Raw genomic sequence first — 27,407 nt, 5'->3', positions numbered from 1 at the left:
AAGATCAAGAGTTGAAGTTAAGATTGGTACATAACCGAAGTTGGATGCTCGCATGACACCGTGGGAGTAAGCCAAAACAAAGGGTGTAACCATGATCAACATTCTCTATACGATGACACAAACTAGGCCACTGCATAAAGACGCACTTCGTTGTTTTCGCAAGAAGAGGTAAAACATTCTTCTCAAAACTAGAAGGGAACTTTGGGTAGAGGTTTGTTTTAGAAAAGAATAAAGTAGAGCATGTGGAAAAATATTAAAGGATAGAAGGAACTTGCGGTGTTGAGTAATTTTATAAAGGTAGAGCATTTGGAGTAGCCGATCGACGCAAAGTTAGGATGAGAGTTGAGCGGAATTGCCTTAATCGAAGATATGCTTGAGGACAAGCATATATCTAAATTTGGGGGTATGATAACTTGTAGAAATACAAGTTATTTATTCTGTTTTATTTAGATTATGCGGCAAAAAGAAGAAAAAATTGCATCAACAGTATAGAAATTTGCTTAGAAATACGAAAATTGTAAAGTGTAGTGAACACACCCACTAATCCCATTGCGATGGCGAAATGGAATGTCCAAGTCTTTGTTTTGCAGGAAATAGGTCACCGCATGCGTTAATTGCTCGAGGAAAAAATGAACAACGCATCCACACAACATGCGGCAATCGATCAAGAATGAAAAAAAAAAGATCAACGCAATTGCAGCACATGCGATGATTGATCATGGATTCAAGCGATCAATGCATTTCCACCGCATGCGGCAGTCAACAAGAGATCAAAACAACTACACCGCATGCTGCGATCGATCAAAGATGTGAAGAGCAATGCATTCTCAGGAGATTCTGACGTGTACAGCTTTCTGTTGTACGATTCTGATAGATTGATCATGGAGTAGAGCGGACATTTGTACTATGCCATGGCAGAAATTATCAGATTTACAAAGTGGGACCACCAATACAGAGAGCCAAGGTCTATAAATAGCTTCCTCAAATTCATTGTAAAGGAGGCTGGTCTGAAGAGACAATATAGAGAAAATCTGGGAGAACGATGAGACAAGGCTGAAAGGTGAGTCTCTGAGCAAGAAATTCTTTCCATTCCCAAAGAAGAAGTTTTGTGCAAGAGGTCACTTCTACCTGGAAAGCAAGCCTGGGAGGGAAGCTTTCCACTCCATTTAATCCACATGCTGGCAAGCACAACATCTTCGATTGGGATCTGTGTCAAGACATTGACACTCTTTCCGTATTTGTTTATATTCTTTCATTCATCTACTGTGTTCATATTTCTTTAATCTTTCATTCACGATATATATCAAACGCTGATCTCTAGATTTAAATATCATTATCATAATCATTATCATCTCTCTGCTATTTTCCACACATTTATCATCCATTTTCTCCATCATGTGTCAGTAATCCCCTGGGATAAGGAGAAGGATTAAGCGAGTGAGTTAATCTTTGTTAAGGTAATCGGCTAAGTTTAGCTAAAGCATGCTCGATGACATCTTCACCTGTGCATCTTCACCTGTGAAAGCAGAAGTGAAGATGTTATTCCACCTATCAAGAGAAGGTTGGACGAATGCGTTAACTAAAGCGAGATGTAATTCCAGAGATAGAAACAGCCTTGCGTTCATTACGTTCATCCCTATTTCACCATAGACATATGGGAATGCGGCCGATCACTGAAAGGTGTAAGCCAAGGGAAAGCAGAACCTTAGTTGCGTCCTTAAAGAGATTGACGAACTTGCGATGTCCTTTCTCCATCATGTGTCAGTAATCCCCTGGGAAAAAGGGAAGGATTGAGCGAGTGAGTTAATCTTTGTTAAGGTAATCGGCTAAGTTTAGCTAAAGCATGCTCGACGACATCTTCACCTGTGAAAGCAGTAGTGAAGATATTATTCCACCTATCAAGAGAAGGTTGGAAGAATGCGTTAACTAAAGCGAGATGTATTTCCAGAGATGGAAACAGCCTTGCATTCATTACGTTCATCCCTATTTCACCATAGACATATGGGAATGCGGCCGATCACTGAAAGGTGTAAGCCAAGGGAAAGCAGAACCTTAGTTGCGTCCTTAATGAGATTGACGAACTTGCGAGGTCCTTTCCCTCAACTCATTCTTTTTTTGATTCATTCACAAGACTTGCCACCGCATTCATTAGATTCTTTTGCACAACTTCACAACCAGACCTCACCCTGTATCATTAGTAGTTTAGTCATTTATTTTCATCGCAATTTATTTTACAACACTTTATTTACCATCGCATTTTATTTTCATCGCAATTTACTTTTCGGCACAACACAATTCTTTATTCTTTATGATAAACCGGTCGCATTTACCACATTAGTATTGCAATAACAACAACAATCCCCGTGTTCGACCTCAGGTCAATCTGAGAAACTTGCGTTGGAATTATACTTGGTTCCAGTGCAAGAAAACTTGTTACACGCACTACATCATCGTATACTACGAAGCATATTAGCATTATCGCATACACTTAGAACGTAGTATCGCAACAATATCTTTATCGCAAAGCAACTTGAGCGCATAGAGCATCATTCAGTCATCATTGTGCATATGCTTAAAGATTATATTTTTTACGTTACCAGCTGCTGCATATAGATTATTTCATCTAGATAAGCATGTAGGAAAACCGTTTTCACATCTAGCTGATCCAATTCAAGGTCATTTTGAGTTACCAAAGATAAGAGAAGTCTGATTGTGGTATGCTTTACAACTGGGGAGAAGATTTCTGATAATCAATTCCCTATCTCTGAGTAAAGCCTTTAGCAACCAACCTTGCCTTGTATCTAGACTTTTGATATTTGGTAATGCCCTCCTTTAGTTTGAAGACCCACTTTGATGCAATTAGTTTTCATTTTTTAGGTAGGGGTGTTAGGGACCATGTGTCATTCACATTTAATGAGTGTATTTCCTTATTCATAGCTTCTATCTACTGTTTAGCATCAGAACCACTCATAGCTTCCTCAAATGTGATTGGTTTTAGGTCATTAGGGGTCACCGTGGCATTCAACACAAGGTTTATGTAGTTTGTGTCTGCATATATAGTTGGAGGTACAATAACTCTGTTTATTTGTCCTTAGCTAGTGAATATTGACTCAAATCAGGTTGAAACTCACATTTTCAACTTGTTCTCCTGATCTGCCCTCTACCTCTTCTAAGTCACTGATAGGATCTTCCTCTGTAGGTGTATTCTTAGTATTCTCCACCTAAATTTTGATGGTATACGTTGTTTCTTCTTTAAAGTTCTCCCCTTTTTCAATAGACATCTCATTTTCCCTAAAGGTGACATCTCTACTAATTATGAGCTTCTTCTTTGGGATGCCACATCTTGGAACCTTTTAAACCTTTAGTAAAGCCAACAAACATGCATTTAGCAGCTTTGACTTTGAGTTTCCCCTGATTTTGGTGCACATATCCAACATATCAAACCCCCTAAGATCATTTAGATTGGGGGGAGGGGGTGTTTGGACCACTTTTCTTCAGGTATTAGGCAATCTAGGGAGGTGTAAGAACTTCTATTCAGGGTGTACACTGAGTAGGCAGTTGTTTTAGCTCAAAACTTCTCTTATAGGATAGCATCAAACAGTAGGCATCTTACCCTTTCCATGATAGTTCTATTAAGTCTCTCAGCCACTCCAAGTTGTTGGGGTTTGTGCCTTACTATCCTATGCCTTGTTATACCATTTTCTCTACAAAAGATGTTGAAATCTTGTCCACAAAATTTCAAACTATTATCAGTCCTAAGGTATTTAATTTTCTTAGGCCCCGTTTGGTAACTATTTTGTTTTTGTTTTTTTTTTTTTTTTTGTTTTTAAAAATTAAGCCTATAGACACCACTTCTACATTCAAATTTATTCCTTTATTATCTATTTTTCATCAATAGTTTAAAAAACCAAGCCAAATTTTGAGAACTAAAAGAAGTAGCTTTCAAAAAATTGTTTTTGTTTTTGGAATTTGGTCAAGAATTCAACTATTGTACTTAAAAAAGATGCAAATTATTGTAAGATATGTAGATGAAATAGGCTTCATTTTCAAAACCAAAAATAAAAAGCCAAATGGTTACCAAGTGGGGTCTTAGCTGTTTGTTTTTCTATAATTAATTTCCATTCTCTAAACTTTCTAAAAACTTGATATTTACTTTTTAGAAAGTAAACCCAACTTTTTCTTGAAAAATCATCAGTTAAGGCTAAGATATACCTTGAGCCACTTAGGCTTGGATTTGAGGCTGGCTCTCGTAGATCTGAGCAGATGTAATCAAGGATTCCGTTTGTTATATGCTAGGCTTTGGTGAAACTATGCCTTCTTGCCTTTCATAATACACAGTGCTCACAAAAGGACAGTTGACTGTTGATTTCTTTAGGTAGAATGTGAAGGACTGTGAAGTCTGAAATGGAAGCGGGATCGGTCCCAATTTTAGTTTTTCACAGAATGTAAAATACATAAAATATAAAATATGCATTCAAGACAAAATTACTACATGCTTAGAGAATTAGTAAAGAGAGGAATTAGAGTTTTAGATTTTACTAACCTCTTGAAGACAAATCTTCTTCACGAATTCCTCTCGAGATGATCAACAAACTTCCTTGAATCACGATCTCAATGAACAACAAGAATACCAAATAAATTGTTGAACACCACCACAAGAAAAATCTCTATATTCTCTTTAGGATTTGAGAATCATAGGAGTATGTGGGCTCTATGAAATTAATTTTGGGGGCAGAGAGAGAAGGAGAAATTGACAAGAGAATTTTTCAGTTGATTCTTGAGAAAAATGAGCAATCGATTGCAAACTGAGACCTTCTGTGTATTTTTGGCAGAGAGAAGATGAATCTATTGCAACCACCACTCTCACGTATAATTAAAGAGAGAAGATAATCATTATCATATATAATTAATTTCTTCAATTAATTTAAACATTTTAAATTAAAGAAAAATTAATTTGATTCTCAATAATCCTTGTTGAGCTACAGAGGGGATCTTATGGATCTAATAGATTGAAACTTCAATGGTACTTGGATAATTAATTAAACTCATTTAATTAAATTACCCAATATTCATTAACTGTCGGTCACTCCACTAAAGACCATTGCCCTACAGATATCTTTCTGTGTCCATTGGATAAAATCAGTCAACAGCGCGATGACTCTTCACAAATTACTCGTAAGTGCAACTGGACCAAAATTACCGTTTTGCCCTTGTAATTACATCTAACTCCTTAAGTATCATTGATCCCTCTAATGAACAACAAATCATAGTCAAACTATGACCAAACCCCTTTCGAGGCAAGAGAGGTTGTGGCGCCACATTGTTCAAGCATCGAAATCAACCATTAAGTGAGCAATTTATCTACTTATCCCGACATTAGGGAAGGAGTGAATTCCTTCTTGTGAAGTTTTGTTCCTAGCTCTCGACCACCTTCATAGGCAGAAGTTCACAACTCACTCTGGATACAAGTCATGTCACCTATGGTCATCCTGGTGAAATGTAAGTCTCTACTATTAACGGTGTATATAATGAGACTATTCATTTCGTGGACTGGTCTTATACAAACTCTTTTCATATAAAACACCCCTACTCACATGTCTCTACATGAATGATCAGGATCAGATCATTTGTAAAACTTTATAACAATTATAATATCTACAAAGTGAGCTGCATTCATAGTGTCACTATGATAATGTACCTAGCCTTATCCATATACTACAAACCATTTAGGTTATCACTTAAACACGATCCACCTGTATGTCTCCACATACATGTTTAAGCTACAGAAGATAACCTTGGATGTTTATTTATTGATTTTGTGGGTTAATGCTACTAAATGTCAAATAAAATACCTCAAATTTTATTAAATAAATAAATTATTTGTACAATACAATTACAAACTACAGGACCCACGCGATTTAGGGTATTAACCCTAACAAAATTCCCTATTTGGATATAGTTTCAAGGCCTTTAAAGCTAATATGAGACAACCTCTTATGCCAGAGTTCTGCCTTAGTCAAATTTGATGATGCTACTGTATAGACACTATTCACCATTTCAACCCCTCTCACAATGAGTAAGTCATTTACCTTCTCACCAACCAAAATAACTTTGGAGTCCTTAAAGACTTCTAGGCAGCCTTCTTTGCCTCTATATTCACACCCTAGAGAGTCAAGCATCCATAGGGAGATTAGATTTCTTTTAAGATGTGGTACATGCCTAACATTCCTTAGGAGTTCCATATTACCATCCTTTAGTTTTAGTGAAATTGATCCAATCCCAATGATTTGGCATGTCTCATTATTTTCCATGTAGACTGACTCTCCACTGATTTCTTTATAAGTGTTAAACCAAGGTTCGAAGGGAGTCATATGATAGGTGCATCCAGAATCAAACACCTAATCATGTTTCCTTAAAGGGTTAACTTGGTTGGCTTGGTCTTGAATAGAGGCTAAAGCATCTGTGTAAATATAGGAACTTTCAACAATAGATGCTTCAGGTTGCTTCCTCTTAGATTATTTATCTTTTTCTTGTTTTTTCCTCTGTAAGAAGAAGCAATCTTGAATTAAATATCCTTTTTTCTTACAATACTTGCATATCAGCCTTTTTTGCTTTCTTTTCTTCATTTGGCTACTGTTTTCCATTCCTCCCTTGATTAGAATGAGGTTTGGCCTTCATAAAAAGACCTTTTCCATTAGGTTGATTCTTCGTTGTAGCTTGAAGCTCAATTCTCTAGTTTTCAGGGCTGATATGATTGAGTCCGTGGTTAAAGATTCTCCGCCATATTTCAGTGCACGCTTCGCCTTTCTACAAGATTCAGGTAAAGAATTAAGAAGCACATAGGCCTCATTTTCATCACCCGATTTTTCTCAAGGCTTTTGAATTCTGATACAATCTTCTTGAATATATCTAGGTTGTATGTCAAAGACTTAGAAGGATTCATCTTGTAGGTGAAGAATTTCTCCCGTAGGTACATTTTGTTTGGGAGATCTTTTACTGCATATAATTCTTCTAATTTCAATCCATATTTTGTATGTTGTATCTTCTTCAATTATCTGTCTTAGAACATTATCATTGAGATTCAAAATAACTGTTCCATATGCTGTCAATTCCATGTATTTTCTTTCTTGTGCAGTGATCGAAGCTGGAAGTTTTGATGGATCAATGAGGTCCCTATGAGCCTTTTGCTAACCGAAGGCTTTGATTTTGGTCTTACATAGGGCAAAATTACCCTTTCCATCAAACTTTTCAATCTCAACTCTTGCCATTGCCATTTTAGGTATGAAACTGATTATTTAACCTCCAGGATTTGCTTTCTTAAAGTCAAGATTTGCTCTGATACCACTTTTGTTTGGTTTACTGTACCGATTACTATCTCAGGCCCAATTTTTTTGATGAACCACAAGAAGAGAGTAGCCCATGAATGCTTGAAGGTCCAAGTAACTCAAGTTGGTTAGGTGAAACAAAAGGAGGAGAGTTACCCACGTAGTCAGCTTGAAGGTTAAACACGTGGTAAGTGATTTTTCTTAATCAGATGTCAGTATGATTTCGATGAAGAAAAAAGCAAAAAAAAAAAAAAAAAAAAAAAAAAAAAAAACACTCACTCTCTAACTTCTAAGACGAAACATACAATTACAATGAAAGTAGGTTGTCACTTAGTTGTTATTCTTAAGAATAATATAACTGGTAAAATTAAAAATAAATTCAATGAATTTAAATTTAATGTATGATCATCACACAGAAAGCATTGTTATAGAAAAATGTCAAAGTTTATAGATATGTATGCATATATATGTGTGTATATATATGTATGTATATATAAAATATATGCATATTATATTTGAAAAAAATAATTAAATGTTTCCTAAAAAAAACTCTTAAAAAAGTGTTTCCTAACATAATTCAACGATCAATTGGACAAATGACCAATATGAAATAACGTTTTCTAAAAATGGTCAAACGTATTTTTCTTCTTGAAATTAGTTGAATGACTAATTCTAATACTATTTATATTTTACTAATTGACAAAAATGCCCCTACAACATAATCCCTACAATTATGCTATATTTTTAAATAACTAATAATCTAAAATAAAATCTTATAAACTTAACCACCCCAAATCTAACCTTAAATCTAAAAATAATAACTAAGATACACACACAGAACTAACGTGGAAATAAAAATTTTAAAAAACACAATTATAAATTAATTGTTGAAAACAAGAAAAATTAAACCTTTAGTTTTCACCCACAAATTAACATTATTAATAATCAAGAACAATTTATTATAATTATTAACTTAAAATTTAGACACGAAATAAATAAATACCTTATACTCAAAATATCTGTTAAATATTTTCTATCCATCCACTCCTAAAATTGTCTCATACTAAACCCTAGAGATGCCTCTTACCATAAACAATTAAAATTCATCTTATTTTTTCAATACTATATTGTAATAGCTAAAATCATTATATAAGATTGAATCATTTTAATAATGTAAATACTATGAATTAAAAAAGCGTCAACTGAACCACGCAAATACTAAACTAAAACATTTGAAGTGAATAATATATTCCGAAAACAAATTGTTCAAATCTAAACAATCTCTTTTTTGTAGAGCACAATCAATACTGACCATGGATAGAAGAGTCTCATAAACAAGAATATATACGAGGGCCACATCTTTCAGTACGCCATTTATGATCCAATTAAATACTCTGGTATATGAATTATCCTCACATTAATTATAGATTGCATCAATTATCCTCTCCTCCAAATAAACTTTTTCATAAAAATACTAATTCTTCAAATCCTCCGATTCATCTTTCATTTCATTTGGCATCAATTTAGATAAATAATAAAAATTGCATATTTTAAGTTTAGATGTGTTTTGAAAATGTCAATCGTGATCAAAGTATTTATCAATTGCCTATTAAAAAAAACCTTTGCATAAAGGATCACGGATGGATTTGTGGTTAAATCAATATATCTTGTGACAATGGGACAAACTCGACAGAGTGGTACCTAAAATAGAGATAAAACGCTTAAATGAAAAAAATCTTTTAAATGATTAAATAATTAAATCTTATTTTTTTAAAAAAATAAACAGTGAACACAATCTTCATACATATTTATATTTATCTAAAGATTTTGTTTTTAACATTACCGTAATTTAAAGAATATAATCTATGTAAATGTCCTTAAAACAATCGAATGGTCATTAATCAATAATTTTAAGAAATGGTCAAAAATCAAAACAGATGCCTAATATTAATCATCTGCCACAATTTCTGAAAATTGTTCGAAGGTTGGGCCTAAGGTTTATGGGCCAACTCAAACCAAACCAAACCAAACTAATCAAATATTACTTGTTGGCTCAACTCAGACTCTTGGGCTATGAATCATTTGATGAGGTTGGGGATTTTTTTCGTTTCTTGAAAGCTTAATTAAATTAAAAAACACAGTTTGTTCTGATAAATGGACAAAGTTACAAATATGCTCAATTTATCAGAACAATTTGTAAAGTATAGTTAAAAAATCTCAAAATAGGGAACACAACTGAACGTCAATTATCATTACAATCTAAAGTATATAAAATAAATTAGTATTAAGTGCAGAGAATAAAAAGTGTTAATGGTTAGGGACAATTAACTCTCTATCATATCTCCACGGTGGTATGATATTATTCACTTTAGGCATAAGTCCATATGATTTGACATAAGCGCAAATAATTTTGCTTTTGGTTTCACTAAGGGTGAGTATCGATTGGTCGGAGTCGGGTTTCCGACCAAACTTCCACCGGACCAATTATGGTCTTTTTAGTAAATGTTCAAATCGACCTCGACCGTTGAGGAGTAAAAGTCGGTCAGTCGGTCGGTTCTATTCTTTATTTTTTTTGAAATTTTTCCAAACTGATATCGACCGACTCTTGATCGGTTGATTCGGTTTTTCGGTCTATTATGTTTCCTAAGTTTCATCCAAAAAATTTCATACCATTGAAGATCGGATGGTTGTGTGCCATTTATCTTTACCTTATCCAATCAATATAAGACTTTGGTCGCACTCCAATATTTAAAAGTTAAATCAGTTATGTATTAATGTGTATATTTGTAGTAATTGTAAATAGTAGCCTATAAGTAGTAGATAGAGCTTAACAAAATAGTAATTACATGGAAATTTTTAAATGTTTAAAACAATGAAAAGTATAAAAAAAAAAAAAAAATCAGGTGGAGATAAAATCTTTGAAAAATATTATTCAATGATGGACAAGAGCATTAGGTCTATGGAAATAAATACGTGTCTCTATTTAATAATGCTTTCGTTCTCGTCAAAAGAAAATGAAATAAATAAAAAATAATGCTTTGCTTTTAGTTTTTTATTTTTAAAATTTATACTTGCTTTCTTTCCATTTCTTAATACATTTTCACATTTTTAGGAAAAAAAAAAACATTTGAAATTTTAGTCAAATAAAAATAATTTTTTAAAAACTATTTGTGTAGTATTCAAAATTTTCTTGGTTTTTATTTTTAAAATTAAAGTTGATTTTTTGTTTTTGTCTTTGTTTTTCTTTTTAAATTATATTAATTTTCTTGATAGATGAGATTAGTTTTTATTCATAAGCTTAAATTTTAAAAAAATTCAAAAATAAAAACTATTATCAAACATGATTAACAAGTTGGAAATAAATATATATTGTGGTGTTTATCTCTTCGTATATAATTAATTTCATCCTTTAATTATAATTAACAAAGAAAATAGTGGTAGAAAATTCAAAATTGATGCCACCAACCAAACAGAAATAGAAATAAAACTGCTTGATGAAAAGAAAATGAACCCTACCATCTAATATTGGAAGGGGCGGCCACAATTGAAACATCGAATAAAAGCATTTACAAAATCTTCCATAAAGAAAAAGAAAAGGCAAAATAATATCCTAGAAAGTTATTTTTACATCTATTTCCGAGTATCTTTTTCTCAACCATATCTTTATTGTATATTAAAATATTATTGTTATCGAAATTTGGTACCAACGATAATTTGTAATATTTAAAAAAAATTGAACAATAGCCCTACCAACAGAGAAAATCTTGGATTGATGTAGTGTTTGACCATCAACAATTCGACGATTAAGTTAGTTAATATCTTGGTAGACAACCAGATAATAGAGATTTGGGAGTGTTTTCACTATACCGTCAATATCACAAGCCTTATTGGTTACATAAAGATGTAGTTTTATAACAATTATTTGCTAATCAATTTCTAAGATCCTTAATCTTACCTATTACGAATTATGGTCAACCTTCATAAAATCTATGAAGTCGACCTCCTATAACCTTATTAACTTCCATGGCTAACCCAGGAGCCAACCTTCGTGGGACTTTTTTTAATCTTAGGATGCGAGGTGCTCTCTTTTAACTCTTAGGGTTGAGCATATGTGTTGATGAGTCGATCATCATACTTAGCCAAATAAAATACTTCTCTTTGAAATGATCCATTAGGTGATCTCCTTATAGCTAAATATGTAGCCATATTTTTTCACCCACAACAAATATTGTATTTCTTTTTAATATATATAGTTAACCTAATTAATCTTTAATACATATTGACGATATTGAGTAGATTAGAGGGATCTCTAATAGAAAAATGTTATGTGAGTCATGATAAATCAAAGAAGAAGGTCGTCTCCCTCACAAAGTTGTAGAAATGTATAGAAACGCTAAGAGGGCGTTTGACGTGCAAGTTTGAAATCTTAAGCTTGGGGGTTAGGCTAAGAAGTTTAGATAGCTTAAGTTTAAGAAAACTGTATTTGGAGTGTACATTTTGGAAGTCTAGACTTAAGAAGTCTATGTTTAGAGTGCAGACTTAGTAAATTGGGAATGAATTGCAAATTTATAAATCTTGAGTTTGTGAAATATTTTCTTGTATTTAATTAGTGGTTAGATTCTAGATTAGTTCAAACTTGTCACCTTAATTTTTTTTAATATGGTTAAATTTTTTTAGAAGAATATTTGTTTTATTTTTATTTTTTAAATTTTGCAATAGAGATGTGATTAAAACTATAATTTTATTTAATTTATTGTTTCAATAATTTAGTATTTTGATTTTACTAGGTTTTGAGATATTCATAGACTTTTGTCACTTTAACTAATTTGAAAATTGGATCAATTTTTTAACCATAACATGCTAACTTCAAATTGAAATAAACTAATATTTTAGTTTTAAATCCAATCATTAAAAGCCCATATATATGTATATATATTATCAAATTACATTTGAGGAATAAAAAAATAATAAAGTTTGAGTTTTGATGTTTATTTGGCTACTAAGTTGTTTCCAACATTTTAATCAATTACGTTAAAAAAATTATTCTAAATTTTCGAGCTAGTTAAATTGACCAATGGAAAAAAATTAAAATGTTAAATTAAATTAGGGCTTTCTATACATATAGCCTAAATAAATATACCTAATTAAATAATTGCAGTCTAACGAATGATCATTTTATTTTTTTTAGCTCTCAGTATGTAAGAAAGTTTCTTGTGGTTATAAACATTTAAAAAAAAAATATTTTTAGAATCTATACAAGTAAAGAAAATATCCATAAAAATCCAAACAATATATTTGATGTGTATTTATATTTTTCAGTATATTTGTAAACACACTAAAAAATAAACCATGGTATATGCGATGTTTACCTTTTCTACTATATTACTTGTATATTCAACATATACTTGAGATCTCAATAGATAGGCGATCGATTTTCAACTAGAAAAAATAGGAAATAAATGAAATCTCCTAAAATGGAGGAAACATTAATTTCAAACAAAGAAGGGAAAAGAGAGAATTAAAAAGGATAATCTAATAATAATAATAATTAAAAAACTCCAAAAGAAAAAAATTAGAAGAAAGAAAAAGTATATCTTAAAAAATATTATTGTAATTAAACTAAGGGCCTCTTTGAAATGACTTAAAAAAATTGTTCACAGGTGGAATAATCGGAAGTGGTGGCCGAAGGTTGGTTGGAGGTGGTCGCCAAAGATGGCAGTCGAAGTTGGCCAGTAATGATCACCAAAGGTGGTATCCGAAAGTTGGCCGACAAAATTTTTAGATTAAATTTGAAAAAAAAAAAAAAGGTAACCCATGGGTTTAGTGTTTACTATTCAAACCCATAGGAAAAGTGAAGAAGTAGGTGACTACCTGTAATGGAAAGATCGTGCCCTAATTTTAATTTTATATAACATTAATAATACAGAAGACGAAAAGTAGGATTAAATAGTCCTAATTTAGCATGCTTTCACAAAAAATTTAGAGAGGATGAAAGGGGTTAGAGGATCACTTATCCTTGAAGACCAAGTTCTTCATGAATCCTCTCCCGGTGTACTGCACGAATAATTCGAACTCTTCCTCGAACTTACGAACACAACAATGGAACTACCATAAGTGAATCCTTGTTATTCTCAATGTAGAAAATCACTGAGATTTGTAGGTTTTAGTGATTAATTTTGGAAGGTAAGAGTTTTCTTTTGGAGCAAAACACAGAGAACACTTAAAGCAAGCTTTAGATCCAAATCTTGAAGAAGATTCTTATTCTCTATACTGCGAAAACCAACTTCATAGGCAGGAGTTCACAACTCACTTAGAATTCAGATCAAGTCACCTATGGTCATCCTGGTGAAATATAAGTCTCTTCTAGTAACTGTTGGATTGTATGTCCTAAAACTCGTAGTTTTATAAACGGTAAACATATATGAAGTTTATTCAGACAAGTGTTGTTGATTGTTTAATAACTCTAAATCCAATAAACTACAAACCCTTGGTTATTGTTATGAATACTTGGACTTTATGTGGAGACATAAACTAGATCAAGTTCAAGTAAAATAGCCTAAACCATCTATAGTACTTAGATTAGGTTGGGTACCTATTTATGGAGATACTATCGAATACAACCCGCTTTATGATTGTTACAAATGTTGTAAAGTATCATAAACGATGTGATCAATTCATTCATATAGAGACATGTGAGCGGAGGTTTTCTACACGATGAGATTGTATAAGATAGACCACGAAATGACCACTGTTACGTATTAACACCGTTTATTGTAAACATTGATTAATTTCACTTCTTGATGATCTAGATAACTTGATCTCAATCCTGAGCTATCTATGAACTCCTGTTTATTCGCGACTGTCCCTTGATCTGCATAGGTGAGGGTAAGCTTAGCATCGTTGCTCAATATGCCTCCCATTTTAGGGATAAGAACGGGTAGATGGCTGGGGACATAGAATTTGCAAGATGGAATTCCCTTAAGGGCAGTAGAAATGTTGTTCCCTTAAGGGCTGATCCCGAGTCTTAAACAAGGCGCCCCATCCTCTCGTTGGCATGAGAGGGAATGGATTTAGTGATTATGATCCTAAATCAATTGTTCATTAGAGGGGTAGTGGTACTTAAAGAGAAAAGATGTAACTCAGGGGTATTTCGGTATTTGACCTAGCTGAGGTTACGAACAACTTGTGAAGGATCAACTTATTGATGACGGTTATATCAAATGGACACACAATATATCTACAGTAAGAGGAGTGTAACTACAGGCTATAGTGAACAGTCTTGTTAGTTATAAATGTTGATGAACTAGGTTAAAGAGTTTGACCGGTTAGTCTCGGATCGTCGGAGCCCATGATTTGTAGGTCTATCGGGTCTCCTTGCTAGCTCAATACAGATAAAATTGAAGAACTAGGTGAAGTAAGAATTTGAAATGTTCAAATTCGGGTTTTAGAAAAAATTATATTTTATATGAGATATAATTTATAATTAAATAATTTATTTATTAATTAATTATTTTTAAGAGCATACTTGATCATTAACATGAAAGTGTTTTTTAAATTTGATTAATGTGATTAATCAAAGCTAGGTATCATAAACAATTTAATATGTAATTGAGATTGTTTTAATTAAATATTTTTTTCTAAAATTTGAAAATAGTTTTTTTATTAAAAAAATAGTTAGTGAAAATCCAATTGTTGGATTTTTCCACTAACTAAGTGGACTTTGAAGTGGAATTTCCCAAGCTTGACACCTTGAGATTACATGTTAGTGGAGTTTGAGGTAGAAGACATGCAAAATATGTATTTTCTCTATAAATGGTTTTGTTTTTGAAATTCGCAAGACTAATGCTTCATTTACTTTTGACTTTTTTCTTGCACCACAAATTTTTTTTACTCTCATTCTTTCCATAGTAAAATTCCCTTATTTTCACTAATATAACGGTCCCACAATTGTGTTCTTCAATCGGAGAATAGCAGGATTTACCGTTGGTGGTGTCGATTGAGCTCGGGAGAGGAAGATTGTGGTGGAGTCTTCAAACGTTGTATTTTCTATCCCTTTTGCATGTTTATTCTTGTTTTTATTGCAATTAGAATGTTGTTGATTTCATCCCTTCCACTATGCATGTGTTCTTATTGTTCCATCAGTAATAGTGTTGTATAAAGAAACTATTCATTTCGTGATCCGGTCTTATACAAACTCTTTGTATAGGATACCCCCACTCACATGTCTCCACAGGATCAGATCATTTGTGATCCGGTCTTATACAAACTACAAAGCGGGTTGTATTCATAATGTTACTAAGATACGATACCCAACCTTATTCATCTACTACAAACCATTCAGGTTATCACTTAAACATGATCCACCTGTATTACTCCACATACATGTTCAAGTTACAGCAGATAACCATGGATCTTAGTTTATTGGTTTTTGGGTTAACACAACTAAATATTGAATATAATACCTCTTATTTTATTAGATAAATAAATTGTTTGTACAAATACAATTACAAACTACAAGACTACGATATTTAGGGTATCAACCCCAATAATTTTTCACTTATTCTAAAGCTAGTGGGGTGTACATCATAAAAGCACAAATTAGTACAACAATACACAAAAACAATAAACTAGGGAATACAAAACGCGCCCATTAAAATCTCTCACTTGCCTAGATAAGGTTTGTCTCGTAAACTCATACTCTACAAGTGACCTTCAAACACTTTAGCTATGAGGGCCTTTATAAATAGATCAGCAATGTTGTGCTTCGAAGTGATCTTCATGATGATCATGTCCCCTCGATGTACAATCTCCCAAATCAGGTGATATTTGCACTCTATATGATTTCCACTCTTGTGACTCCTAGGCTCCATAGAATTAACCATAGCACCACTATTATCACAATAAAGGGTGAAGGGCTTTGACATGTATGGAACAACTTCCAAATCAATCAAGATTTTTCTGAGCCATACAACCTCATTGGCAGCTTCACAAGCCTCTATGTATTCTGCCTTCATGGTAGAGCCAGTGATACAACCTTGCTTGGTGCTCCTCCAGACTACAGTTCTTCCGTTAAGAGTATGATCTTGAAGTGGATTTCCTAGAATCCCTATCAGTCTGAAAAATCAAAATCAGTGTATCCTGTAAGGATCAAATCCTTAGACTTATACACAAGCATGTAATCCCTCATTCTCCTGAGATACTTGAGGATGATTTTAATGACTGTTCAGTGATCTAATCCTAGATTAGATCGGTATCTACTAACTATCCCTACTACATAGAAAATATCAAGTCTAGTACATAACATTGTATACATCAGGCTGCCAACAGTCGATATATAGTGTTGGGAATGATGCCCTAAACTCTCGTTGGGTCCTGTAGTTTGTAAACAATGTATTTAACGAACGATTGTGATGTAATAATATATGATATTTTCTTCACTATTGTCTATGGAGCATTAGATGTTTTAATTACTTTACCACAAGCCAATAAACTAACATCCCTGGTTGTCGTTGTAACTTAAGCATGTATGTGAAGACATACAGGTAGATCATGTCTTAAGTGATAACCAAAATGGTCTGTAATATATAGATATAGGAGGGAAACTTTATCCTGGTAACGCTACGGATGCGACCCACTTTGTAGAATAGTAACAAGTGTTGTGACTTGCTACAGATGATCTAATCTTGATCATTCATGTGGAGACATGCAAGCAGGGACATCCTATACAAAGGAGTTTATATAAGACTACACCATGAAGTGTTATAGTCTCGTTATATAATGTTGTCCATGACAGAGACTTCACTTCACTAAGATGATCATAGATAACATGACCTCAATCCTGAGTCAGTTGGGAACTCCTACCTTTGAGGGCGATCCTTTGATTTGCAGGGGTGCGAGGGGCCAGATCGCCAACTCAAACCTATCACTTTAGGGATTTTTCTGATTTAGGAGCTGGGAACTCAACTACACAAGATGGAATTCACTCTTTTCCCGAAGCAGGGGTAAGTAGATAGATTGCTCCCTTAAGAGCTGATTTTGGAGCTTGAACGATGTGGCGCCACACACCTTCTCATGGCCCAAGAGGTGTCTACACGTAGTAGGACTATGTTGTATTGTTCATTAGAGGGATCAATGTTACTTAAGAAGTTAGATGTAACTACAGGGGCAAAATGGTACATTGGCCCAATTGTACTTACAAGCATTTGTGAAGGGTTATCGTATTGTTGATTGGTTATATCTGATGGACATAGAAATATATCTATGGTGAGAAGAGTGCAACTGTCGATCTTTAGTGGAATACCTGGCAGTTAATGGATGGTGGATCTTGTGGCTAAAGAGTTTAGTCAGCTATTTACGTACCGTTGAAGTTTCGAGCCATAGGTCCATAAGGTCCCCTTGGTAGCTCAATGGATTCAAATTGAGAATCAGTTTTTTGGGTCAGTTTGAAGTGCTCAAATTGATAAGAGCGAGTTTGATTATATATGATATAATTAAACGGGTCAATTATATATGATATATTTGACATGATGTATGGGATACAATGATTGGAGGAAAATGATATAAATATGATTTATATCTAGTGGAGGAGAAAAGGACTATGGTTCATATGTTGCATATGAGGTGATATTAAACTATAGGTTATAAATATAATATGATTATATTTATTTTTTAATTTAAACAATTATGGGATAATTGTTGCCGATTTTTTCTCCGTAACCGAATGAGTTAGTGGAATGTAGTTTTCGTAACTAAAGGATAAAATGAAAATAGTTTTCATTTTGCAAAGTGATCAGATATTCACTCACCCATTGAGCCCATCACCTAGAAAATCGAGAGCATACACGATAGCTCAAAGTTTACTAAACGATCGTGTACATATGCGCATTTCCTAAACGATCATCGAGCTTTTTCTAAGCGATCGCGTGCTCGAGCGTTTTACTAAATGATCGTCTATACGATCAGCCCCAGTTTACTACACGATCGTGTACCTCTACCTAAACGATCAAGTATCCATCTATGCGATAGACTACCGATATCTCCCACTTGTTTGGTCATGGTAAACAATCGTTCCTTCATCCTTCCCTCTACCGAATCCAACAGAGCCCACACCTCTTGGATTCTCACTTCGAGAATACCGAGGGTTCTGAGTGGTGGTATCTTCCCTGCTGCCTTGTTTGTGGGGAGTCCATTTGTGGGTAGACGACAACGAGATTTGGTGGACGATTGGTTTGGCTTGCACAGTGACAGCGAGAGATGCAGTCCTTTGATGAGAGCGAGATTTAAAGCAAAGAAAAGTTCTTCAACTGGTATGCATCTTGTTCTCTTTGTTGTTTAAAGTTCAAAGCATGTCGTAATTTGTTGTTAAATGCATAACTATTTTGTTGATTGTGAATGCGGTATTTCTGTCACAATGAGTTTGGAACGATCTTGCTTCCGCTCAGAGGTACTCTTTGATAAGAGTTCCTTAAATTGGTATCAGAGCCAGGTTCTGATATTCCAAATTCATTGATGTAAAGAATAGCATTTACTTTCTCGGTGGATAAAGCATGTCTACACTCTGTTTAATTGTTAAATGGTTTGGTGGATGTTGATTAATGGAATTTTCTGAGATGAAGCCACTGGTTATCTAAATTCTTTTACATTCAAAGTTAATTGTAAGGACTGCTGTGTTTTTGGGCATATTAACTTGATATTGAATCTGTAAATTCAAAGTATTTGAGTTTTTGTGAGTCGTTTGTGATGAAGCTTCAAAGAAAGGAGTTGCTGTTCTTCAAGGATGAAGACGACCAAGCGTTGGTTAGGTCGGTAAACGATCATTGAGTATCGGATACTTGGGAATAAGTTGACTCGCGTGCACTAGAATATCGTGTAGCTCAGCAAGCTTCATTGCTTAGTTACTGACTACATGATCGTGGAGTAAATTTGTTACTTATCATTTGTTATATGATCGTCTAGACGATTGTGCTTTACAGCAACGTCGTCGTCTAAACGATTGTGCTTTACAGCAACGTCGTCGTCTAAACGATCGTTTAGACTCGCGGATTAATGTCTTGTGCACTAAACGATCGAGTACCTCATGCTTCATTGCATTGTAAATGGTACTTGATCGTAGCTAAACGATCGTGTATACCTGATCGCGTTTATTAAACGATGGGAGCTTTGCCCCGACAGTTCAAGACCCGGTTCACCTGTGAACCGGTTTACTCGATGGAAATGTAATAGATAGAATTTTAATTTTCTGTTTTGAAGCGGTTCATCCTGGTTCATTAAGTTTTTGTGAATGTACATAGGATGTATGTTTATCTATATATCATATGGTATGCCATATAGAAGAAATCCCACCTTAGGTTATGCATTAGTCATGCATCATCTCTTTATTGTAAGTGTTATGATTTAAAGAAGCATGATTTAAATTAAGAGCATGCTCATGCATCATATAATATAAAAGTTATATTTATGCATGCATAAAGCATAGATATGCATCATATTTATATTATAAATGTTATAGTATAAGAGTGTATGGAAGCATTTTTGCTTGGTTCGTTCCATGTATATTGCATGAAGCATGACACATAGGTTAAATTTGTAAGTTCTATAAATACCTAGTTGTGTGGCAATGTGTATGGTTTTAATTGTTTCTTTTATAAGAGTTATAAGGAAATTAGAACTAAAATATATAAGAAAGATATGCATGCAAACTTAGGCTTGAATCATGGTTTTAAAAGTATTTTAAAACTTGGTGGAGATAGACCTAAGATCACAGTTCTAAAAAGATTAGCAACCTAGGCTTTAATCTTTTAATCATTTTAATAGGATTAAATTGACTAATAAAAGGTTAAAGTGTAGCAAATCTATCTATAAGGGACCTCTTGTCTAAGGTGGGTTTGTCTAGGCTGGGGTATTTAAGGTGATGGAAACGGAACACCCCTACCTGGCAACCTACCTGGAAAGGTGAATTAGATAGATTTGATGCATGCATGAAAATTTGAGGATAATCCATTAAAGAGTTTAATGTGACGATTTGAACTTGTTTAATTTCAAAAACAAGAGTTGTTTTTGAGCAATTAAACTGACTTATATTAAAATCAGTAGCCGGATGGTCTAAGTTAATGAACTCCTAGATAGAACATTTAGTGAGAGGTACTTGGGGTATCTGATACTTCATTTAAACCTCTTTGCGTTTCTCCCTTTATTGTCCACACCGTAAGGTCTATCCTCGGCCTCATGACACCCTGGGAGTGTCCCCCTAAAGGATGGTGTTTGGGTAGGTCAATATCAACGTGAATGGAGAAAATGTTCGTAGTAAGTGGGAGCGGGACGTGCAACATCATATCCCACGATCTCTTTCGTTAGGTTGGATAAGGTTTCTATGCATTGCCTCGAGGCACCCTGGGAGTGTCCCCCTATAGGATGGCAGTTTTGCACGTTTCTTTATCTGATCTTTCGTATAAGATAAGGTCACTTTAGTCTCTTGTCCTAATCTAGATTTTTCCTACGGTGGGCACATTAGGGCGAGACTCTAGGGTCGAAAACAAGGGGTTATACTTACACAAAATTGTTAAGGGTTAACAGTTATGGACCGAATAAATGGTGACTATTAGGTGAAGTTACAAGAGTTGCTTTTGCCTAATGGTTGAGAGTGTCTCGTCCTAGTGAAGGGGCATCTGATCACCCCACCGGTGATGTTTGTCCTGCCTCGTTGGAGCATCATTGCGAAATAGAAGTTTTTTCACTTAAGGTACTTGGAAACTATTTTGCTAAAATTAAAATTGGTGTTAAAATGTGGTATTGCATAGACTTATTAATTTTGTTCTGTTTTCAGCATCGTATTTATAGCCATCGCCACTTTAGCTCTACTTAGCGCCGATAAATTGACTGGCGAGAATTGCGCTAGTTGGAAACACATGATCACAACGATATTAATCATCGATGATCACATGTTCGTCCTTATGAAGGAGTGTCCTATTCCACCTTCTAACGCCACTCGAAATGTTCGGGTGGCCTATGAGCATTGGACACGGATGAATGAGAAGGCCCGCCCTATATTTTGGCCAGTCTTAACGACGTTTCGACCAATAAGCATAAGCCCATGGTTTCAGCGTGTGAGATCATGGAGTCCTTGCGGGGAATGTTTGGACAACCATTTGGAAAATTGAGGCTCTGAAATGCATCTTTAACTCCAAAATGGAGGAAAACACCTCTGTTCGTAAACACATGCTTAACATGATGGTCCTTCAATGTGGCGGAGATGAATGGGTCTCGGATCGATGAAGGCAACTAGGTTAGCATAATCCTGCATTCGTTGTTGGATAGCTTCCTACACTTTGTTAGCAATCTAATTCTTAACAAAGTAGACATTCCAATCCTTATTGAAAAGTAAGGAGAAGAGGGGAGGTGAGGCAAATGTTGTTTCATCTTCAAAGACGTTCCATCGAGGTTCGACCTCAGGGACAAAGTCTGCACCCTCTACTTCTAACACTACTAAGTGGAAAAAGAAGAAGGGTGGTAAGGGGAAGGGGAAGACACCTGCTAACCCACAGCCTGTCGCCCAGCGGGGTAGGCGTCCAATGCCGGTTGACAAGGGAAAGTTTTGCCACTGCAACCAGGATAGGCACTAGAAGAGGAATTGTCCTCATTGGCTTAAGAAGAAGAAGGCGACCAAGGCTAAAGAAAAACAAGGTAAATATGATTTACTAGTTTTGGAAACTTGTTTAGTGGAGAATGATGATTCTGCCTGGATTATTGACTCTAGTGCCACTAATCATGTTTGTTTTTCTTTTCAGGGGATTAGATCCTGGTGACAGTTAGAGGCTAGTGAGATGACGATGCGAGTAGGCACCAATGTCGTCTCAACTGTGGCAGTAAAGGGATCCAGTTGACTTTACAGAAGATATTTCTAATTATAGATAATGTTTATGTAGTTCCTGAATTGAAAAGGAACTTAATTTCTGTAAAGTGCTTGATATAGTGTAAATATACTCTACATTTTCAATTGAATAAAGTATTTATTCATAAAGATGGAGTTGAGATCTGTTTAGCATATCTGGAAAATAACTTATATGTGCTAAGGCCGTTAGCAACGAGTTCCCTCCATAACATAAAGATATTTAAAACTGTCGTAACTCAAAATAAACGTCAAAAGGTTTCTCCAAAAGAAAATGCCTAACTTTGGTATCTTCGATTATAGCACATCAATCTCAATAGGATCGAGAGGTTGGTGAAGAATGGACTTCTAAGTGAGAGGAAAATTCTTTGCCAATGTGCGAATCTTCTTTGAGGGTAAGATGACTAAAAGACATTTTCTTGGAAAAGGTTATCGAGCCAAAGAGCCTCTAGAGTTAGTGCATTCTGACCTTTGTGGTCTGATGAATGTGCGAGCCAGGGGAGGCTATGAGTATTTCATCTCCTTTACTGATGATTACTCTAGGTATGAGTATGTTTATTTGATGCAACAGAACTCTGAATCCTTTGAAAAGTTTAGAGAGTTCAAAACTGAAGTTGAAAATTCATTGGATAGGCGGATTAAGACACTTCAATCGGTTCGAGGTGGAGAGGTTTTGGATTCGGGGTTTCAGGACTATTTGATAGAACATGGAATCATTTCTCAACTTCAGTACCAGGTACACCTCAGCAGAATGGTGTAGCGGAAAGGATAAATAGAACCTTGTTAGACATGGTTTGGTCGATGCTGAGTTACACTTCCTTACCTGACTCGTTTTAGAGTTTTGCAATGGAGACTGCAGTGTATATACTCAACTGTGTTCCTTCCAAGTGTGTTGCGAGAACACCTCTAGAGTTGTAGAACGAGTGTAAAGCTAGTTTACGTCACTTTCGCATATGGGGTTGCCCAACACATGTGCTTGAGGCTAAGCCAAAGAAATTTGAACCACGGTCGAGGTTGTGCCTCTTTGTAGGCTACCTCAAAGGTACACGAGGGGGTTACTTTTATGATCGGACGAAAAATAGAGTATTTGTGTCTACAAACGCTACCTCCTGGAGGAGGATCATATCAGGGAGCACCGTCCACGTAGTAAGATCGTGTTACGTGAGCTTTCCACCGAAACTACTGAAACTTCAACAAGAGTTGTTGAAGAGCCTACTTCATCAGCAAGAGTTGTTGATGATAGTTCATTTGGTAGGTCGGTTCTACCTCATGAGTTGAGGGAACCTCGACGTAGTGGGAGGGTTGCGAACCCATCTGTACGCTATCTGGGTTTCACGGAAATCCTGGCTATGGTAGCTGATTGCGACGTTGAAAAAGATCCATTGTCTTAGGATGTTGATCGGGATGAATGGGTCAAAGCCATTGATCTCGAGATGGAGTCGATGTACTTCAACTCAGTGTGGGATCTTGTAGATCAGCCTGATGGGGTAAGACCTATAGGTTGTAAATGGATCTACAAGAGGAAATGGGGTGCTAATGGAAAGGTGCAAACCTTCAACGCATGACTTGTGGTAAAGGGTTATACTCAGGTTGAGGGAGTCGATAATAAGGAGACTTTCTCGCCTGTTGCCATGTTGAAGTCGATTTGCATCCTCCTGTCCATTTTCGCTTATTATGATTATGAGATTTGGCAAATGGACGTTAAAACTGCCTTTCTAAATGATAATCTTGAGAAGACCATTTACATGGTGCTCCTCGAAGGATTCATCGCCCAAGGTCAAGAGAAAAAAGTTTGCAAATTGAATTGGTCCATTTATGGGATGAAACAAGTTTCTCGATCTTGGAACATTCGGTTTGATACTGCGATAAAATTGTACGACTTTGACCAAAACATTGATGAAACTTGTGTCTACAAGAAAATCATCAACAATTCAATAGTTTGCTAGTGTTATATGGAAACGATATCCTGCTCATTGGGAATGATGTAAGACTAGCGACCCAATCCTAAATGAAATATTTGGGAGAAGATCAGTTTGTTTTTGGTATAAATATCTTTCGAGATCGAAAAAAAAGTTCTAGCACTGTCTCAGGCATCATACATTGACAAGATGTTGCTCAAGTACTCGATGCAAAACTCTAAAAGGGGCCTACCGCCGTTTAGGCATGGAGTTACATTGTTGAAGGAAATGTGTCCTAAGACATCTCAAGAGGTTGAGGAGAAGAGACAGGTCTCATATGCATCTGTCGTTGGCAGTTTGATGTGTGCGATGCTCTGTACTATATCAGACATCTACTATGCTGTGGGAATAGTAAGTAGGTATTAGTCTAACCCAGAACAGGGTCACTGGACCACAGCCAAGAACATCCTCAAGTGTGAAACCCGGATTTCCATTTTCCCTACTTAAGCAGCTGGTTAGAGAAATTAACTAAGTGAAAGTTAAATCCTATGTTGAAGTGAAGGAAATTTCTAAGTGTTGAATAGATTTTCCTTGAGTAGCTTTGAGTAAACTTAAATTGATGAAAATTGACTAAGTGTTGGACTAGATTGCCATGCATTGGCCATAAGATCTTGGAGAGATTACTTGGGCCAAGGGAGAAGTTGAAGTGGGAGTGACGCATGCCTTGGAGGTTAGACCAAGGCATTAGGCTCAATGGATGCATTGGAGGGCGGTTGAAGAAAGGCAGTCGAGGGTGATGCATAGAGGTGGCACGCGGGCGTGCGAGGATGCATGGGGTAAGTTAGGACGCGGGGCAACGCAGGCACTGAAGAGTGGCATGCATCAATGCACAACGCCCATGCCAAGCGCCTATGCGTCGACGCCAGCGGCCGTGCTAAGCACCTATGCGTCGATGCGGCCGAGCGAGCCATGGTAAGTTGATGCGGCCAAGCGCCTATGCGTTGATGCGGTCAAGCGAGGCCATACGTTGGTACCGTGCGACCTTGTTATACATTGGAGGTTGACGATGGCTTGCACGATGGATACGTTGGACATTGGCCATGCGATGAGCTAGATTGGACGCATGGTGGTTTGCTCTTGCGATGGTTAAGGCTTGCAATGACTGAGTGAGTTGGGTTGTGATGGTGCTATGTTGAAAATCAAAGGGAGCCAAAGGTTGCTATGTGTTGATGACCTACTATGCATTGTTGATTACATTACACATTGATACCCGAGGCTAGCAGTATGCATTGAGAAGGGGTGTTGGAAATCAACCTAGTGAATGCATATTGAGTGGAACGGACGCATAAGAAGGATGAGCTCATATGGAGGACGTCATCAGACATGCAGCTTGCTAGGAAGAATTCTTAAGCCTTAAGCAAAAGAGGTGGATGCATAAGAAGACCTGCAAAATTAAGCCTCATGCGTTGGTGAAAGGAGAAGAATACACCTTGGCTTGCGCTGATGTAAGAATGCGTTGATGGTGTGAGGAAAAGACACTTGGACATGCGGCCAAGTAGAAGTTGTCGGCCGTGGAGAAATTTTGGACGCATATAAATATGGCCAAGGACTTTAGATGAGAACTCAAATTCTCTTCAAAGAACATAAAGAAGAGTGTATTAGGAGGAGGCTATGCGTTGGTAGCAAGACCATGCGTTGGTCAAGAAGTTCCAAGAAGGGAGATGCTGTCGCGCAGAAAAGACAGAAAGTAACATCAACTTGGAACGAGGAGTTCACTCAGAATACTCGTGCGTTTGATGTGATTGCAAAGCCATCTGAAAGCTAAAAGAGTCTAGTTTTCAAGGTAGGGCTGCCGGAGTAGAAACTCCGAGGAATCGGGCTGGAGAATAAGGACATTTCAGAGGGGTCGAGCTGTCGGGTAAGGTTGGCCAGTCTTGATGTTTTGATGTTTTTGGCCAAATAACGAAGAGTTATGAGCTAAGATTTTGAGGTAAGCTTTCTGAGATATTTTAGAATATGTTTGCAGAAAAAAGTATCTTAAAATAATTTCTGAAACTATCAGTAATATAAGCTGATAATTGAATCTGGAATTTCGGGTTCAAAAGGGAACCAAGGAAACTTAACGAACTTCGGAAAGGAAAGTTCCTAACCAACCAAGGTGAGTGGTTATTGTGTTGTTGTATTGTTGATGTAATTTCTATATATAGTAAATATATATAAGGGATAATATTAAATTGGCATGATCAGGGATATATGTTTATTTGATTACTATGCTTGTTAAGATATTGCTTGTATGTTTGTTTTGGAAACTGAAATTGTATTCGGGATATATAGTTAGCATGCTTGAAAAGGTACTTGGCGGGAAAATATAGTCGGCTTCAGTTGGTGGAAAATGATAGTCGGTGACAACCGACGGGAAATATAGTTAAGTTACCTAAGCATAGCTAGCGGGAAAATGGTCGATGTGCACATTGGTGGGATAATAGGGAACAGGGAAAGTTTCCATAGGAATTGTTGTTATCTTAGTATACGTGTGAAAGTAGGATCATGCCAGGGATAACCAGCGGTAAAGCTGGGAATGTTTACTTTAGGTGATGACCAGCGATAAAGCCGGGGTTGTTTGTTTTAACCAGTAGTTGAATTGGGGATAATCCAGTGGTTTGGCTGGAAAATAATATTGAACTTGAGGTAATGTCCTTGTTGACTATGAATTGATTTCCAAAAGTATATTTTTGTAGTCAAAGTTATTTGTTTATCTAAAAGCACCACTCATTGGGCTTTATAGCTCACATTTTCCATGTTTTATGTTTTACCCTCTAGGTAGCGGAAGGTGAGGAGTTTCAGGGTGCTGCTAAGTTCAAGGTCTGCCACATGCCACAGTTACTCTTCTAGAGGTTTTACAATTGTTGTTGTAAACTTGTAGATAAGTCTTGGAGTTGTATAAATGTTACATTATTGTAATAAAATGGGCCTACTTATCCGTTGTTGTTTGCCTCCTTGACTTAATCAGTTAGGTGTAGAATTTGTTCATTGGTATCAGAGTTATTTCAGCAGGAGTTATCAGACAGTAAGTGTCAACAAAAGGATTGATAACTGCTACAGTCATGCCTTTTCTCAGTCTCAGAGGGTAGTTTGGGGCGAGGTTTGACAACTTGGTATCAGAGCATAAGTTTCTGAAACAAGTAAGGGATTAGTTTATACCAGCTTAGTATCAAAGTAAAATAAGTTTCTGGGAAAGTTAAAGGTTTAGTTGATACTATTTTGATATCAAAATATATGTTCTTGAAAAACTGAGGGTTG

At 35.7% G+C, this 27,407-nt stretch overlaps 1 protein-coding gene across 24 annotated transcripts in view; it reads left to right on the top strand.

Moving 5' to 3' along the window:
* Positions 1-26,942, top strand: part of LOC120075327 (uncharacterized) — a 45,812-nt gene extending 18,870 nt beyond the window's left edge. For 2 of the 24 annotated variants that reach the window (XR_016529377.1, XR_016529375.1), the window contains exons 3-9: positions 6,744-6,820; positions 6,914-6,970; positions 7,136-7,279; positions 7,381-7,512; positions 8,620-8,722; positions 15,300-22,004; positions 22,109-22,313. The gene's annotated coding sequence lies outside the window, so the exon portion shown is untranslated. Of the gene's footprint in view, positions 1-6,698; positions 6,821-6,913; positions 6,971-7,135; positions 7,280-7,380; positions 7,513-8,619; positions 8,877-12,985; positions 13,132-15,296; positions 22,005-22,108; positions 22,315-26,927 lie in introns of those variants that run through there. The other 22 variants (XR_016529387.1, XR_005481292.2, XR_016529386.1 and 19 more) reach the window with 19 other exon arrangements.
* The last annotated feature ends 465 nt before the right edge of the window (positions 26,943-27,407 follow it).

This window comes from Benincasa hispida, chromosome 4 (genome assembly GCF_027475165.1).
Source record: "Benincasa hispida cultivar pf3 chromosome 4, pf3_genome.v1.1, whole genome shotgun sequence".
Taxonomy (NCBI): domain Eukaryota; kingdom Viridiplantae; phylum Streptophyta; class Magnoliopsida; order Cucurbitales; family Cucurbitaceae; genus Benincasa; species Benincasa hispida.
This window is presented reverse-complemented; position numbering and strand designations above follow the sequence as displayed.